Source organism: Heterodontus francisci, chromosome 14 (assembly GCF_036365525.1).
Source record: "Heterodontus francisci isolate sHetFra1 chromosome 14, sHetFra1.hap1, whole genome shotgun sequence".
Lineage (NCBI taxonomy): Eukaryota > Metazoa > Chordata > Chondrichthyes > Heterodontiformes > Heterodontidae > Heterodontus > Heterodontus francisci.
Genome location: NC_090384.1, coordinates 103,124,221 through 103,139,319, shown reverse-complemented (window position 1 = coordinate 103,139,319; position 15,099 = coordinate 103,124,221).

The following is a 15,099-nucleotide window of genomic DNA, read 5'->3' as shown; positions in this document are numbered from 1 at the left end:
AACGAATTTCTCTGCAGCACCTGTGGAAGAGCCTGTCACTCCAGAATTGGCCTTTATAGCCACTCCAGGCGCTGCTTCACAAACCACTGACCACCTCCAGGCGCGTATCCATTGTCTCTCGAGATAAGGAGGCCCAAAAGAAAGAAAAAGAAAGAGAAGTGCTCTATAAAGGTAAGTTGTTGTTGTTATAGTGGTTATGTTTCTAGATTAGCAATGCCGAGACTTCAAACAATATTTCAGAAATTGTGGGTTCGAACACTACCATGACAGTTTAAGAATTTGAAATCAGTTTAAGAAAATCTGGAAATAAAAAGCTGATATCAGTAAAAGTGATTGCAAAGCTGTCAGATTGTCTTAAAAACCCAATTGGCTCACTCAATTCTAGCAGGGAAGAGAACCTGACATCTTTACCCAGTCTGGGCATATATCTGACTCTAGCCTCACACCCTAAGAAGGCTGGCTCTTAACTGGCTTAGCAAAGTACTATGGTTGTATCAAACTGCTATCTGCAGTGCTTCAAGCAGAAGGCCCATCTCCTTCTCAAGGACAACTAGGGATTGGCAGTAAATGCCACTCTTGCCAGCAGCACTGAAATCCTGAGAATGAATAAAAAATGACATACAGTACACAGGATTATACAGGATATATGGCACAGAAACAGGCCATTCAATCCAACCAGTCTATGCCTGCATTTATGCTCAACTCACACTTTTTCCCATCTATCCTCATCTAAGTCTCTTAGCATAACCCACTATTTCCATCTTCCTTATATGTTTATCTAGCCTCCCCTTAAATGTATCTATACTATTCATCTCAACCACTTTCTGTGTGTGTTCCACATACTCACCATTCTCTGGCTAAAGAAGTTTCTTCTGAATTCCCTATTTTATTTCTTGGTGACTATCGTATATTGATGGCCTCTAGTTTCACTCTTGCCAATGAGTGGAAAGATTCTCTGTCTATACACTCTATCAAAACCTTTCATAATTTAACAACTTCGATAAGTTCTTTTTTCCAGAACAAAAAGTAGGTACTGGAGAACCTAAAAAAGAAAAGAAGCTATTAATTATTTCCCTTCCCCAACAACTCTGCAAATTATGTTGTGATGTAGGATCCATGGTCCAAATACCAAGGGACCTCATTGCCCCCTAGTGACAGATGGACCCACCATGCATTCTAGACCCTTTCAACCTATGCATCGAGGAAAATGGGAAATGGATCCGAAACAACTAACATCAACGTTTAGGCCAGTGGACTGAAAAATGCCCAAGAAAGAAATTGAGGTAATGTTTTTGGGATGAAAAATGGAGAAGTGGGAATTAAACCTACTCAGCATTGCATGAAGCATCAGCCTCAATTTTAGACTTAAATCCCTGGAGTAAGGCTTGAAACCACAATCTTGTGACTCAGAGGCAAGAGTGCTACCCACAGAGCCACAGCTGATTTACGAGGCTAATATAATTGACTGAAATTATGTAGTGACTGCCTTCTCTCAGATAATGTCAAGAAGTGTCTCTGTGAATCTTGTTACATTAAAGTCACCTTGATGGTCTGTGTAGGCAAGTCACATTTGGCAACAGGGGAATGAGTTGCTTTTATCTTACAAAAACTATGACAGGGCAAAAGAGTTTGGATTGGTAACCATAGAGATAACAAGTGATGCATTCAGTGATACATTATACAGTATTTAAATTGTGATGCCATTCTTCAGTAGGTAGCAGTGAGTAGCCTCTGAGTCAGAAGGTTGTGGTTCAAGTCTCACTCCAGACACTTGAGCACAAATTCTGGGCAAATACTCCCCGTGCAGTACTAATGGAGTACTGCATCATTGGAGGTGCCGTCTTTCAGATGAGATATTAAACCAAGACCCCCGTCTGGCCCCTCAGGTGAACGTAAAAGATCCCATGGCATTACTTTGAAGAAAAACGGGGAGTTCCCCATCAACCAATGGCACTTAAAAACAGACTATTTGGTCAATACCCCATTGCTGTTTGTGGGAGCTTGCTGTGTGCAAATTTGTTGTTACATTTCCTACATTACAACTGTGACTACACTTCAAAAATGTTTCTTTGGCTGTAAAGTGTTTTGGAACATTCTGAGATCATGAAAAGTTCTATAGAAATGCAAATTCTTTATTCAGGACTACTTATCATTAGCTACGAATGACGGATTTGAGCTACCAAATGGGAGCAGGGCACACTGGGGCCAGGCACTGAGTGCCTTAAGCAGCGGCCCTTAAAGAGAGCCACACAAACGTCTCAGAAAACAGCCCAAGTAAGTTCTTTCAAAGGATTTTGTGGGAATTTGCTGGATTGCCCACCCCTCACCCTGCTCAGAAGGTCCCCCGTACCCCACTGTACTCCGCCCAGCAATCTTCCTGGAAGCACTTGTTTTCCAAACAACAAGGCCCCACCCTCTAGGGCATCAGGGAAAAGGCTTTGATCCCTCCTCCTGTTGCCCACCATGTAGAAGGAAGCTGAAGGATAGAAAGCTGAAAGAAAAAAGAAAACATGCATTCATATAGCGCCTTTCACAACCTCAGGATTACCATCAAGCCAGGAGCCCAACCCTGGTTCAATGAAGAGTGCAGGAGGGCATGTCAGGAGCAGCACCAGGCATTCCTCAAAATGAGGTCAACCTGGTGAAGCTACAACACAGGACTATCTGCGTGTCAAACTGCATAAGCAGCATGCGATAGACAATAACCAATGGATCAGATCTAAGCTCTGCAGTCTTGCCACATCCAGCCGTGAATGGTGGTGGACAATTAAACAACTAACTGGAGGAGGTGGCTCCACAAATATCCCCATCCTCAATGATTGGGAAGCCCAGCACATCAGTGCAAAAGATAAGGCTGAAGCATTTGCAACAATCTTCAGCCAGAAGTGCCGAGTGGATGATCCATCTCAGCCTCCTCCTGAAGTCCCCAGCATCACAGATGCCAGACTTCAGCCGATTCGATTCACTCCGCATGATATCAAGCAACGACTGAAGGCACTGGATACTGCAAATGCTACGGGCACTGACAATATTCCGGCAATAGTACTGAAGACCTGTGCTCCAGAACTTGCCGCGACCCTAGCAAAGCTGTTCCAGTACAGCTACAACACTGGCATTTACCCTGCAACGTGGAAAATTGCCCAGGTATGTCCTGTACACAAAAAGCAGGACAAGTCCAACCCGGCCAATTACTGCTTCATCAGCCTACTCTCAATCATCAGTAAAGTGATGGAAGGTGTCATCAACAGTGCCATCAAGCAGCACTTGATTAGCAATAACCTGCTCAGTGATGCTCAGTTTGTGTTCTGCCAGGGCCACTCAGCTCCTGACCTCATTGGTTCAAACATGGACAAAAGAGCTGAACTCAAAAGCTGAGGTGAGAGTGACTGCCCTTGACATCAAGAAAGCATTTGACCGAGTATGGCATCAAGGAGCCCTACCAAAACTGAGGTCAATGGGAATCAGCGGGAAAACCCTCTGCTGGCTGGAGTCATACCTAGTGCAAAGGAAGATAGTTGTGGTTGTTGGAGGTCAATCATCTGAGCTCCAGGACATCACTGCAGGAGTTCCTCAGAGTAGTGTCCTAGGCCCAACCATCTTCAGCTGCTTCATCAATGACATTCCTTCAATCATAAGGTCAGAAGTGGGGATGTTTGCTGATGATTGCACAATGTTCAACACCATTCGTGACTCCTCAGATACTGAAACAGTCCGTGTAGAAATGCAGCAAGACTTGGACAATATCTAGGCTTGGGCTGATAAGTGGCAAGTAACATTCGCGCCACACAAGTGCAAGGCAATGACCATCTCCAACAAGAGAGATTCTAACCATCTCCCCTTGACATTCAATGGCATTACCATCGCTGAATCCCCCACTATTAACATTCTAGGGGCCACCATTGACCAGAAACTGAACTGGAGTAGCCATATAAATACCGTGGCTACAAGAGCAGGTCAGAGGCTAGGAATCCTGAGGTGAGTAACTCACCTCCTGACTCCCCAAAGCCTGTCCACCATCTACAAGGCACAAGTCAGGAGTATGATGTAATACTCTCCACTTGCCTGGATGGGTGCAGCTCCAACAACACTCAACAAACTCTCCAGGACAAAGCAGTCCACTTGATTGGCACACCATCTACAAACATTCACTCCGTCCACCACCGACGCACAGTGGCAGCAGTGTGCACCATCTACAAGATGCACTGCAGCAACGCACCAAGGCTCCTTAGACAGCACCTTCCAAACCCGCGACCTCTTCCAACAAGAAGGACAAGAGCAGCAAATGCATGGGAACACCACCACCTGCAAGTTCCCCTCCAAGTCACACACCATCCTGACTTGGAACTATATCGCCATTCCTTCACTGTCGCTGGGTCAAAATCCTGGAATTCCCGTCCGAACAGCACTGTGGGTGTACCTACCCCACATGGACTGCAGCGGTTCAAGAAGGCAGCTCACCACCACCTGCTCAAGGGCAATTAGGGATGGGAAATAAATGCTGGCCTGGCCAGCGATGCCCACATCCCGTGAATGAATGAAAAATAAAGGATGTTCCAAAGCACTTTGCAGCCAATGAACCACTTTTTGAAGTGTGGTCACTGTTGTAATACAGGAAATGCAGCTGCTAATATGTAGACAGCAAGATCCCATAAACAGTAATTAAATAATTGAGCATTTAATCTGTTTAACACTATTGAGTGAGGGATAAATAATGATCAGGACACTTGGGAGAACTCCTATGCTCTTTTCCAAAATAATGCCATGTGATCTTTTACAGACACTTGAGAGGGTAGACGGGGCCTCAGTTTAACATTGTGTCTAAAAGACAGCAGCTTAAACAGTGCAGCTATCCCTCAGTTGAAGACCATAAGGCCTAATTATTGTGTCATTTAGAGGCCAATTCCTGTCATAGGTGATGCTAATTAGTAGTCAGCAGAAACCAGTAAGACATGACAGTCTTTCTTTGTCTTTCTTCATGGTTTATTTTAAAAACATGATGAGTGGTGAGTGTAATGAGCTTGGGAGGAGCAGGTGAAAGCTCTCCACCATTGGAGGTTTTCTTCACCTAATGTCTGGGTCTTCTGTAGACTCTGATAGAGACTGATCGCTGTGATTGGTCGACAACTCCATTATCCTTGATTCATGTGACTATCAGGATGGTGGAAAGCGAAGTAGGTGGACCTTGGACTTACATCATCTAGTAGTCTTTCTGTTTCTAGGACAGAATTTGCATGTGCATCTAAATGTGACAGGGAACGTGTGAAGCACGCATCTCATAACTTTACAGTTCCAATGTGACAATTTTTCCTTTGCGTGTTATAGTTACGTCCCTGTCCTTGCCTTTAGATCTGCAGCTGTCATTCATCATATTCTGTGCAGACAACCTTGCTCCTCGATATTTGTCATTTCAGCTCAGTAATTTCCAACTGGGATGTGTGCAGCTCATGAGTATGGAAGATTAAAGGATGACCGAATGGAGGGGTTGAAGATGATTAAAGGATTTGATAGGAATGATATAGAGAAACTATTTCCTCTGGCGGGAGAGGCCAGAACAAAGGGACATAACCTTAAAATTAGAGCAAGAGCAGGGGTGATGTCAGGAAGAACTTCTTCACACAAAGGATAGTGGAATTCTGGAACTGTTTCCCAAAAAGCTATTGAGACTGGGGATCAGTTGAACATTTCAAGATCAAGATTGATAATTTCTTGTACTTAAGGGTATTAAAAGTTATGGAACCGAGGCTTGTAGATGGAGATGAGATGTCGGTCAGTCATGATCTAAGTGAATGGCAGAATAGGATTGAAGAGCAGAATTGCAAGCTCCAGTTTTTTTTAAAATTCGTTAATGGGGTATGGGCATTGCTGGTAAGGCCAGCATTTATTGCCCATTGCTAATTATCTTTAAGATGATGGTTGTGAGCCACTTTCTCAACAACTGAGTGGCTTGCTAGGCCATTTCAGAGGGAAGTTAAGAGACAACAAAATTGCTTTGGGTCTGCAGTCACATGTAGGCCAGACCAGGTAAAGACAGCAGATTTCCTACCCAGAGGACATCAGTGAACCAGATGGGTTTTTAACCACAATTCAGTAGTAACAGGGACACCATTACTTTCCAGATATTTTTATTTATTTAGTAATTAATTTTGAATTCCCCAGCTGCCATGGTGGGATTTGAACTCATATTGAAGGGTTGTTAACCAAGGCTGCTAAGATTATCAGTCCAGTGGCATTCCCACTATTCACCAGTAGTCATCACCTTTTATTCTTACCCTGCCTCCTGCTAAGGTGACCAATCAGGAATTTACTTTTGCCAATTTAAACCAGGAACTGGCATCAAATCAGACAGCATGTCGGGGAAGGGTGAGAGTGATTGTGCCTCCTGACCACTCGATGTGAGGGTCCGAGATACCTTTGAGTGTTGGGTCTCGTTTGCATTTGGGCAATGAGCTGAAAGTGATGATCCCCATGCTCACGGGCAAGCAGTTCACTAATCACAATAGACAGAAAATCCTGCAATTTGTCCATCAGCCAAGCTGAAAGCTTTACCTGCAAGGTAGACATGGCTGAGGGCAGGTGACCAAAGTAGACATGGCCGAGGGCAGGTGACCAAAGGCTTGGTGAAAGATGTAGGCCATTTTGAGCATTTTTAAGGAGGAGAGAAAGGCTTAGAGGTTTAGGGGGAGAAATCCAGAGCTGAGGGCCAAGGCAGCTGAAGGCACAGCGACCAACAGTGGAAAGGTTAAAATAGGGGATGGTCAAGAGGTTTGAATTGGAGGAGCACAGAGATCTCTGATGCTCTGAGGGCTGGAGGGGATAGGGAGCGGTGAGGTCATGGAGGGTTTTGAAATCAAGGATGAGAATTTTAAATGGAAGACATCAGCGGTCCAGGAGCCAACGTATATCAGCAAACACAGGAAGGACTTGATGTGAGTTAGGACACCGTTTTGGACGAGCTTACAGAGCATGAAAGGTGGGAGGTCGGCCAGGAGAACATTGGAATAGTCAAGTCTGGAGGTGACATGGATGAGGATTACAGTGGAAGATTTGCTGAGGCAGAGCAGAGACAGGCAATGTTACGAACGTGGGACTAAGTGGTCTTGGTGATGGAGAGGATAAGGAGAAGAAAAGCCTTCACCTATCAGTGACGGTTCAACTTGAATTATTACAGAGTTTGCCTGGAGGAATGTATTGATTTTATCTTTGAAAACTACAAACAAACATATGTTGGCATTTTTGAAAGTAATTGCTCTCTGTACAGCTGCTCTGCATTGTGCTACGCACATTTTTTGTTAATTGGATCGGTCTGCTTTATGCAATAATAACTCCCTCCTGGTTATATTCATGACAGCTTTAGGAAATAGACACTAACGCAGTGGATTCAAAAGGTAATTAGTATAAGCAAGGAGAATTCTACACAAACTGGCTCGCTGCCCATTGAATTGAAGCTGTTGTATTTATTAATCAATCCCCTTGCTGTCAATGTTAATTTTCTCCCATGTTGCCCCGTGGCTCATTAATATGACTTGAGTTAACCAGGCACAAGACTACTGTTCTGTGAAACTGTTGGGTACACCCGCCATCTCTTGGGATGACTGGCATGTTTATGAGGTGTGTTTGAATGTAGTGGATAGTCTTTGCTGACATATTGCTTTCCAGAGGCCATTCAGCCTGATGGCACTATTCAGATACACAAGCGAATGAAGTTTTGAAGGAAAGTGTTCTCAGCAATTTTTTACAGTGCTTAAATATTTTCCCAGTGAATAAAAACCAACAGCTCTTTGAACCATACTCTTCCTTGTCATATTTGTCATGAATTCCAGCCCTTTTAAAGAAATAAGAGCTTGCACAACCTTAAAACATTCCAAAGCACTTTACAGCCAATGAAGGATTTTTTGACGTATAGTCACTGTTGTAATGTAGCGACTATGGCACCCAATTTGCACACAGCAAGCTCCCACAAACAGCAATGTGATAATGACTAGATAATCTGTCTTTTAGTGAATGTTGGCTGAGGGATAAATATTGGGGAGGATACTGGGGAGAACTCCCCCGCTCTTCTTTGAAGTGGTGGGATCTTTTACATCCATCTGAGAGGGCAGAAATAGGAATGTCAGAAAATAGGAACAGGATGAGACCAGTCGGCGCCACAAGCTGATCTGTGTCAGCTCGGTTTACCCACCTTGGTTCCATATCCCTTACCACCATGAACTAACAAAAATCTATCAATCACAAGCTAAGACATTCTCAACCGACCCCCTCAACAGACTGATCAACTTTTCTGGGGAAAGAGTTACAAATTTCCAGTACCCTTTGTTGTGAAGAAGTGCTTCCTTAACAGCGGGGTGATATGATGGGGGTCAGTTGTTGGGTCTGTGTTTTGACCCGATCAGAGGTGGGTATGGCGTATTTCTGCTCCCTATTCTAGAGGACAGATGACCCGAGAAACCTCATCATAATTATGGCCCCATATTGAGCAGTGGTCAAGCACTGGTGGCAGGTCAGGGAGCAGGAGGGTGAGAGATTGTGACTGCTGCCCTCGCATCTGTAGTGGCAAGGCCTTTTGGGAAAACTTTAATGGGGCGTCTCGGCTTAAAGGAAATGTCCCCCTATGGGTACAGAAAGGTCGTTGTCCTTGTAAAGGACTGTAATTATTTGAAGTGCATATTTCAGCTTTCCCAAAAGGTGTTTGGAGTAAAGACAATGGGCTAGATTTTAACTGGTCCTTGGAGTTGTGCTGAGTGGCAGGGGAGGGGGAGGAGCTGACAAAATGGCAAGAAGTGGCATTGGATGGAATGCCTGATGTTGTTCTGCCCCCATGCCGTTTTGTTTGCTGCGGGCACCATGGTGAATGGGAAGTCCGTTGGGGGGCCAATTAAGCCACATGTGTCCCATTAAAGGCCACCTCCCACCTCTGCTGGCATTTAGCAAATGTCAGAGTGGCTCACCACTGCATGTGAACACCTCTAGGTGAGACCTGGCGGCCTCTTGTGGGCTCGGGCGAGGGGGTGTGCACGGGTGTTGTGTCCCTCCTCTCGGGGTGATCCATGACCCACCGCGTGCTGGCCCCATGGCAAGAACCCCCATGCCCTCACCAACGATCCCACCAACCCCCCACCGGGGCCTGCCTGACTGGCCCTGGCAACACCGACCCGCTCATCGTGGTCCCAGGCCCTCCTCCATCCTCACTGTTCTGGGCGTCCTGCAGTTCCAGCAGTGGCACGACTGAGACTACTGAGCTGCCGGCCCTCTGACTGGCCAGCAGCTTTTCAGATGGGCTCTTGTCCCTTAAAGGGGACAGCATCCCCGACGGTGGGCAGTTAATTTCCTTCCCACTGTTGAATTCGGCCAGGGGTCCGATAAAGTGCCAAGGCGTGGTCACCCCCCTCCACCCCCCGCCCCATCCCCCTGCCTTCTGGTCCATTGCCAGTACCCTGTCACCAAAATAAAATCCAGCCCTCTGTCTGAAAAGATCCACAATAATTGTACAGACAGGAAACAATCCACTGTGGAGCAGCAACTGAACCCCTGTTGTGATGGCTTGCAAAATGGAGTTTGCATGAGGTCCCCATGATTGCTGCTTCAAGGCACTCTCTCTCCACGGCACAGCATAACACCATGTTTGGCAGGAGTTTGCTGCCATGCTATGAATCAGAAGAAGATGGGGTGTTAAACTGCCAATGGTAAGTCAACCCAATGGCTCCATTTACCAAGCACAAGGTGCATACAAAGCAAGGCACAAAGAGTAATCAAACAGCTTGCTGTGCACTTACTGCTGGTCCATGAAATTTCCTCACACAATCTCACAGCCCATTCATTCCTTGCCATGCAAATCCATCTCCATAGTGCGATACAGCACTGAAACAGGTCCTCTGAGTCTGTGCTGACCATCAACCACCCATTTATACTAATCCTACATTAATCCCATATTCCCTACCACATCCCCACCACCTACCTACACTAGGGGCAATTTATAATGACCAATTTACCTATCAACCCACAACTCTTTGGCTGTGGGAGGAAACCGGAGCACCCGGCGGAAACCCACATGGTCACAGGGAGAGCTTACAAACTCTGCACAGGCAGTACCCAGAACTGAACCTGGAGTCACTGAAGCTGTGAGGCTGTGGTACGAACCACTGCGCCACTGTGCCACCATACTTCAACAACAACTAACATTTCTGTAGCACCTTTAACATAATAAAACATCCCAAGGCATGTCACAGGAACTTTACAAAACAAAATTGACTACAGAGCCACGTATGGAGATAGTAGAACAGGTGACTAAAAGCTGAGCCAGATGTAGTGTTCAATGGTTTAATTGATCTGTGTTTGATTGTATTAGTCTGCTCCCTGAGTAATGTTCACTGTGCTTAATTATTTAGGCCTGTGGGTGGAGCTTACGGGTTATGAAACTGAAAAGACATATAAGAAATTTCTGTTAAAAGCAGAGTACTGTAAAGACAATGTGTAGAAATCCTGTAAGTGCTGAGACATTTTAATGTACTGTCAATAAACCTGCTGTTGTTTTAGAACTAGTGTTACCCCTGTATTGCGGTGAGATAAATCAGATATATAAAATATCCAGCAAAACAGTAAATACATAACACCAAAGAGGTAGGTTTCAGGGAGTGACTTAAAGGAGGAGAGAGGGGTAGAGAGGTTTAAGGATCAGTTCCAGAGCTTAGGGCTTGAGCAGCTGAAGACATGTCCACCAATGGTGGAGCGATTAAAATGGAGAATTATCAACCCTACAACTCGCCGTAATCTCTGTGCTACACCAATTCGTGCGTCTTGTGCATCCCCAATTGTAATTGCCCCACCATTGATGGCTGTGCCTTGAGCTGTCTAGACCCTAAGGACTGGAATTGCCACCTTGAACCTCTCTGACTCTCGACCTCTCTCTCCTTCTTTAAAATGCTCCTGAAAACCTACTTCTTTGCCCAAGCTTTTGGCCACCTGTCTTAATGTCTCTTTATGTGGCTTGGTGTCAAATTCTGTCTGATCATGCTGCTGCCAAGTGCCCTGGGGACATTTTACTACGTTAAATGGCACTATATACATGTTAGTTGTTGTTGTTGAAATAGGACAGGCACGGTATGGATCCCTCAGGATCTAAAAGCTGGGAACGTCTAAAAAATAAAGAGGTGGCCCTGAACATGAATTCAGCTTTATGAGATTTGCAAAACAAAATGAAAGCAGAATAATTAGGTTGCTCCTGTCCCAAGTTACTGGGAAAGCTGGGTCGATGTAACACTGCAAACAGGGATGTCAGATCTATCCTTCCCATCAATAACAATACATCTGTCTCACTGAAAAACAAACAGCTCTGCAAACAAAAGGTCAAAATCAAACATAAACCCGCAATGAAATTGCAGGAGGCAGTGGCCGCTAAATGAGATCATAAAGTTAATTTTTAATAACTGTATTACAGTGCTGCCTATAATTAGGTTACTGAGAAAATAAAAAGGACTGAAATCCCTGACCGACCTAACAACACAAAGGGAGATGGAAGAAGGGAAGACTTGCATTCATATAGCGCCTTTCACATCCTCAGAATGTCCTGAAATGCTTTACAGCCAATGAAGCACTTTTGTACTGAAGTCACTGTTGTAATGTAGGAAATGGGGCAGCCATTTTGTACACAGCCAGATACCATAAACAGCAATGTGATAATGAACAGATAATCTATTTTCACTGATGTTGGTTGAAATATAAATATTGGCCAAGACACCAGGGAGAACTCCCCTCCTCTTCTTTGAAATAGTGTTGTGGGATCTTTTATCCACCTGAAAGGACCTCAGTTTAACATTTCATCCAAAAGACAGCACTTCATGGGAGTGTCAGGCTACAATTTTGTATTTGAGTCTTGGGAGTAGGACTTAGAAGCCCAGAACTTTCCAAGTCAGAGGCAAGAGTGCTACCCACTGAGCCACAGCTGACACATACGAGAGGCACCTTTGCCGTACAGACTGCATTGGTTCAAGAGGGTAGCCCACTGTTACCTTCTCAAGGGGCAACTAGGCCAGGGCAGTAAATGTTGGCCTTGTCAGCGACACCCATGTCCTGAGATTGAAAAAACCCCATTGCCTGAGCCCTGGAGGAAAGATAAATGGCTCCAGCTCCCTAGAAAGACTGGAAAGCAGGTGTGTATGTGAGGAAAGCTTGTCTCACTTTATCCGAGGATGCAGCTGCTGCACACACTATAATCAAGGTGCTAAAAGACAGCAGGGTTAGATGCTACAGCTGGTTTCGATTTGGAATTCATGCAAGTAATATAACATTAAACGTTCAGTTAAAATTTCAAAACAAATCACACATGATAAACCAAACAATAGTTAAAAAACACATGAATAATTGAGTTGAACTAAAACAGTTGGTTTGAAGAGAATGCAATTGATAAACTATTGATACAGCAGCTGTTGTAATATTTCAGCAGTGCCATCACTTCACAGAGTGAGGGGAGGAGGTTAGTTTTGGAGCACCTCCACTGCTGAAGTACTAAATGCAATTCCAATCAAAAGTGAAATGAAAGTACACGGAAAATGACGTGGAATGCACTTTTTGAGAGAGCAGTGGAAGCAGATTCAATAACAACTTTCAAATGGGAATTGGATAACTTGTTTTGTAGGGCTATGGAGAAACAGCAGGGTGAGAGTAGGACTAATTGGATAGCTCTTGCAAAGAGCCACAACAAGCATGATGGGCTGAATGGCCTCCTTCTGTGCTGTACTATTCTGTGATAATTCTGTGAAAAGAAAAGCATTTAAAAACTTAGGCACTGGTCAGCATTTGATTTGTAGTTTCCTGAAAATAATGCTTGTACTACTTAAATTATATTGATGCTATTTTAGAAAGAATTGCAGGGTAGGAACATAAGAAATATAAGCAGGAGTAGGCCATCGAGTCCCTCAAGCCTGCTCCAACATGGGATTATGGATGCAGAATTCACTACTCACAATGTGGTCTCCTCTACATCGGGGAGACCAAACGCAGACTGGGTGATGGCTTTGTGGAACACCTCCGCTCAATCCGAAAGCAGGACCCCGAGCTTCCGGTTGCTTGCCATTTCAACACAACCTCCTGCTCTCATGCTCACATCTCTGTCCTGGGATTGCTGCAGTGTTCCAGCGAACATCAACATAAGTTCGAGGAATAGCACCTCATTTACCAATTAGGCACGCTACAGCCTGCTGGACTGAACATTAAGTTCAATAATTTCAGAGCATGACGGGCCCCCCTTTTTAGTTTTACTTTTATTTTTAGTCATTTTTTCTTTTTTTCTTTTTTCTTTTGTTTATTTTATTTTAGTTTGTTTCTACTGTGCCTACCTACTGTTTTATTTCATGTTTGTGCTTAGGGCCAGGGCTGTTCATTTTTCTGTCAATTGATACCCTCTCTGTACTAAGGCTTTGTCTTTCACCACACAATTAACATATTGTTTGTCTTTGCTCCATTGCCTTCTGGTCAGTTATTCTCTGTGACCATGCCTTATCAACACCTTCTCTTTTGCTATCTCTTGCCCCACCCCCTGCTTTACTTGCTTAAAACCTTTTATATTTCTAATATTTATCAGTTCTGAAGAAGGGTCACTGACCTGAAACATTAACTCTGCTTCTCTCTCCACAGATGCTGCCAGACCTGCTGAGTATTTACAGCATTTCTTGTTTTTATTTCAGATTTCCAGCATCTGCAGTATTTTGCTTTTAATTTATTATATATTATATGATATTATGGCTGATTTTTTTTAACCTCAACTTCATTTCCCAACCTATGACCATATTCCTGGATTCCCTGAGTGCCTGTCTTGAATATTCTTAATATACTCACAATATTAGACTGAGCACCTATAGCTCTCTGGGATAAAGAATTCCAAAGATTCACAACCCTTTTGAGTGATGAAATTTCTTCTCATCTAAATGGCCGACCCCTTATTCCAAAACTTTGACCCGAGATTCTCCACCCAGGGGAAACATTTTCTCAGCATCTACCCTGTCAAGCCCTTCAAAAATTTCAATGCTTTAACGTGAACACCTCTGATTCCTCTAAATTCCCGAGTGTATAGGCCCATTCCACTCAATCTCACATCATAGGACAGCACTCTTTAAACGCAAATGTTTTATGTTAACGGATTGTTAGAGTCATAGAGTCATAGAGTTATGCAGCACAGAAGCAGGCCCTTCGGCCCATCGTGTCTGTGGCGGCCATCAAGCACCTAACTATTCTAATCCCATTTTCCTGCACTTGGCCCATAGTCTTGTATGCTATGGCATTTCAAGTGCTCATCTAAATACTTCTTAAATGTTGTGAGGGTTCCTGCCTCTACCACCTCTTCAGGCAGTGCGTTCCAGGTTCCAACCAGCCTCTGAGTGAAAATGCTTTTCCTCAAATCCCCTCGAAACTTCCTGTCCCTTACCTTAAAACAATGCCCCCTGGTTATTGACTCCTCCACTAAGGGAAAACGTTTATTCCTATCTCACCTATCAATGCCTCTCATAATTTTGTATACCTCAATCATGTCCCCCCTCATCCTTCTCTGCTCTAAGGCAACAACCCTAGCCTTTTCAGTCTCTCTTCATGGCTGAAATGCTCCAGCCCAGGCAACATTCTGGTGAATCTCCTCTGCACCCTCTCCAGTGCAATCACATCCTTTCTATAGTGTGGTGCCCAGAACTGTACACAATACTCCAGCTGTGGCCTAACTAGCGTTTTAATCAGCTCCCTCATAACCTCCCTGCTCTTATATTCTATGCCTCGGCTAATAAAGGCAAGTATCCCAGATGCCTTCCTAACCACCTAATCGACCTGTGCTGCTGCCTTCAGTGATCTATGGACAAATGCACCAAGATCCCTCTGCCTTGTTATTCCTCCCAAAATGCATCACCTCACACTTCACAGGATTAAACTCCATTTGCCACTGCTCTGCCCATCTTACCAGCCCATCTATACTGTCCTGTAATCTAAGGCTTTCCTCCTCACTATTTACGACATCACCAATTTTCGTGTCATCTGCAAACTTACTGATCATACCTCCTATATTCACGTCTAAATCATGAATGTAAACTACCAACAGCAAGGGTCCCAGCACCGATCCCTGTGGTA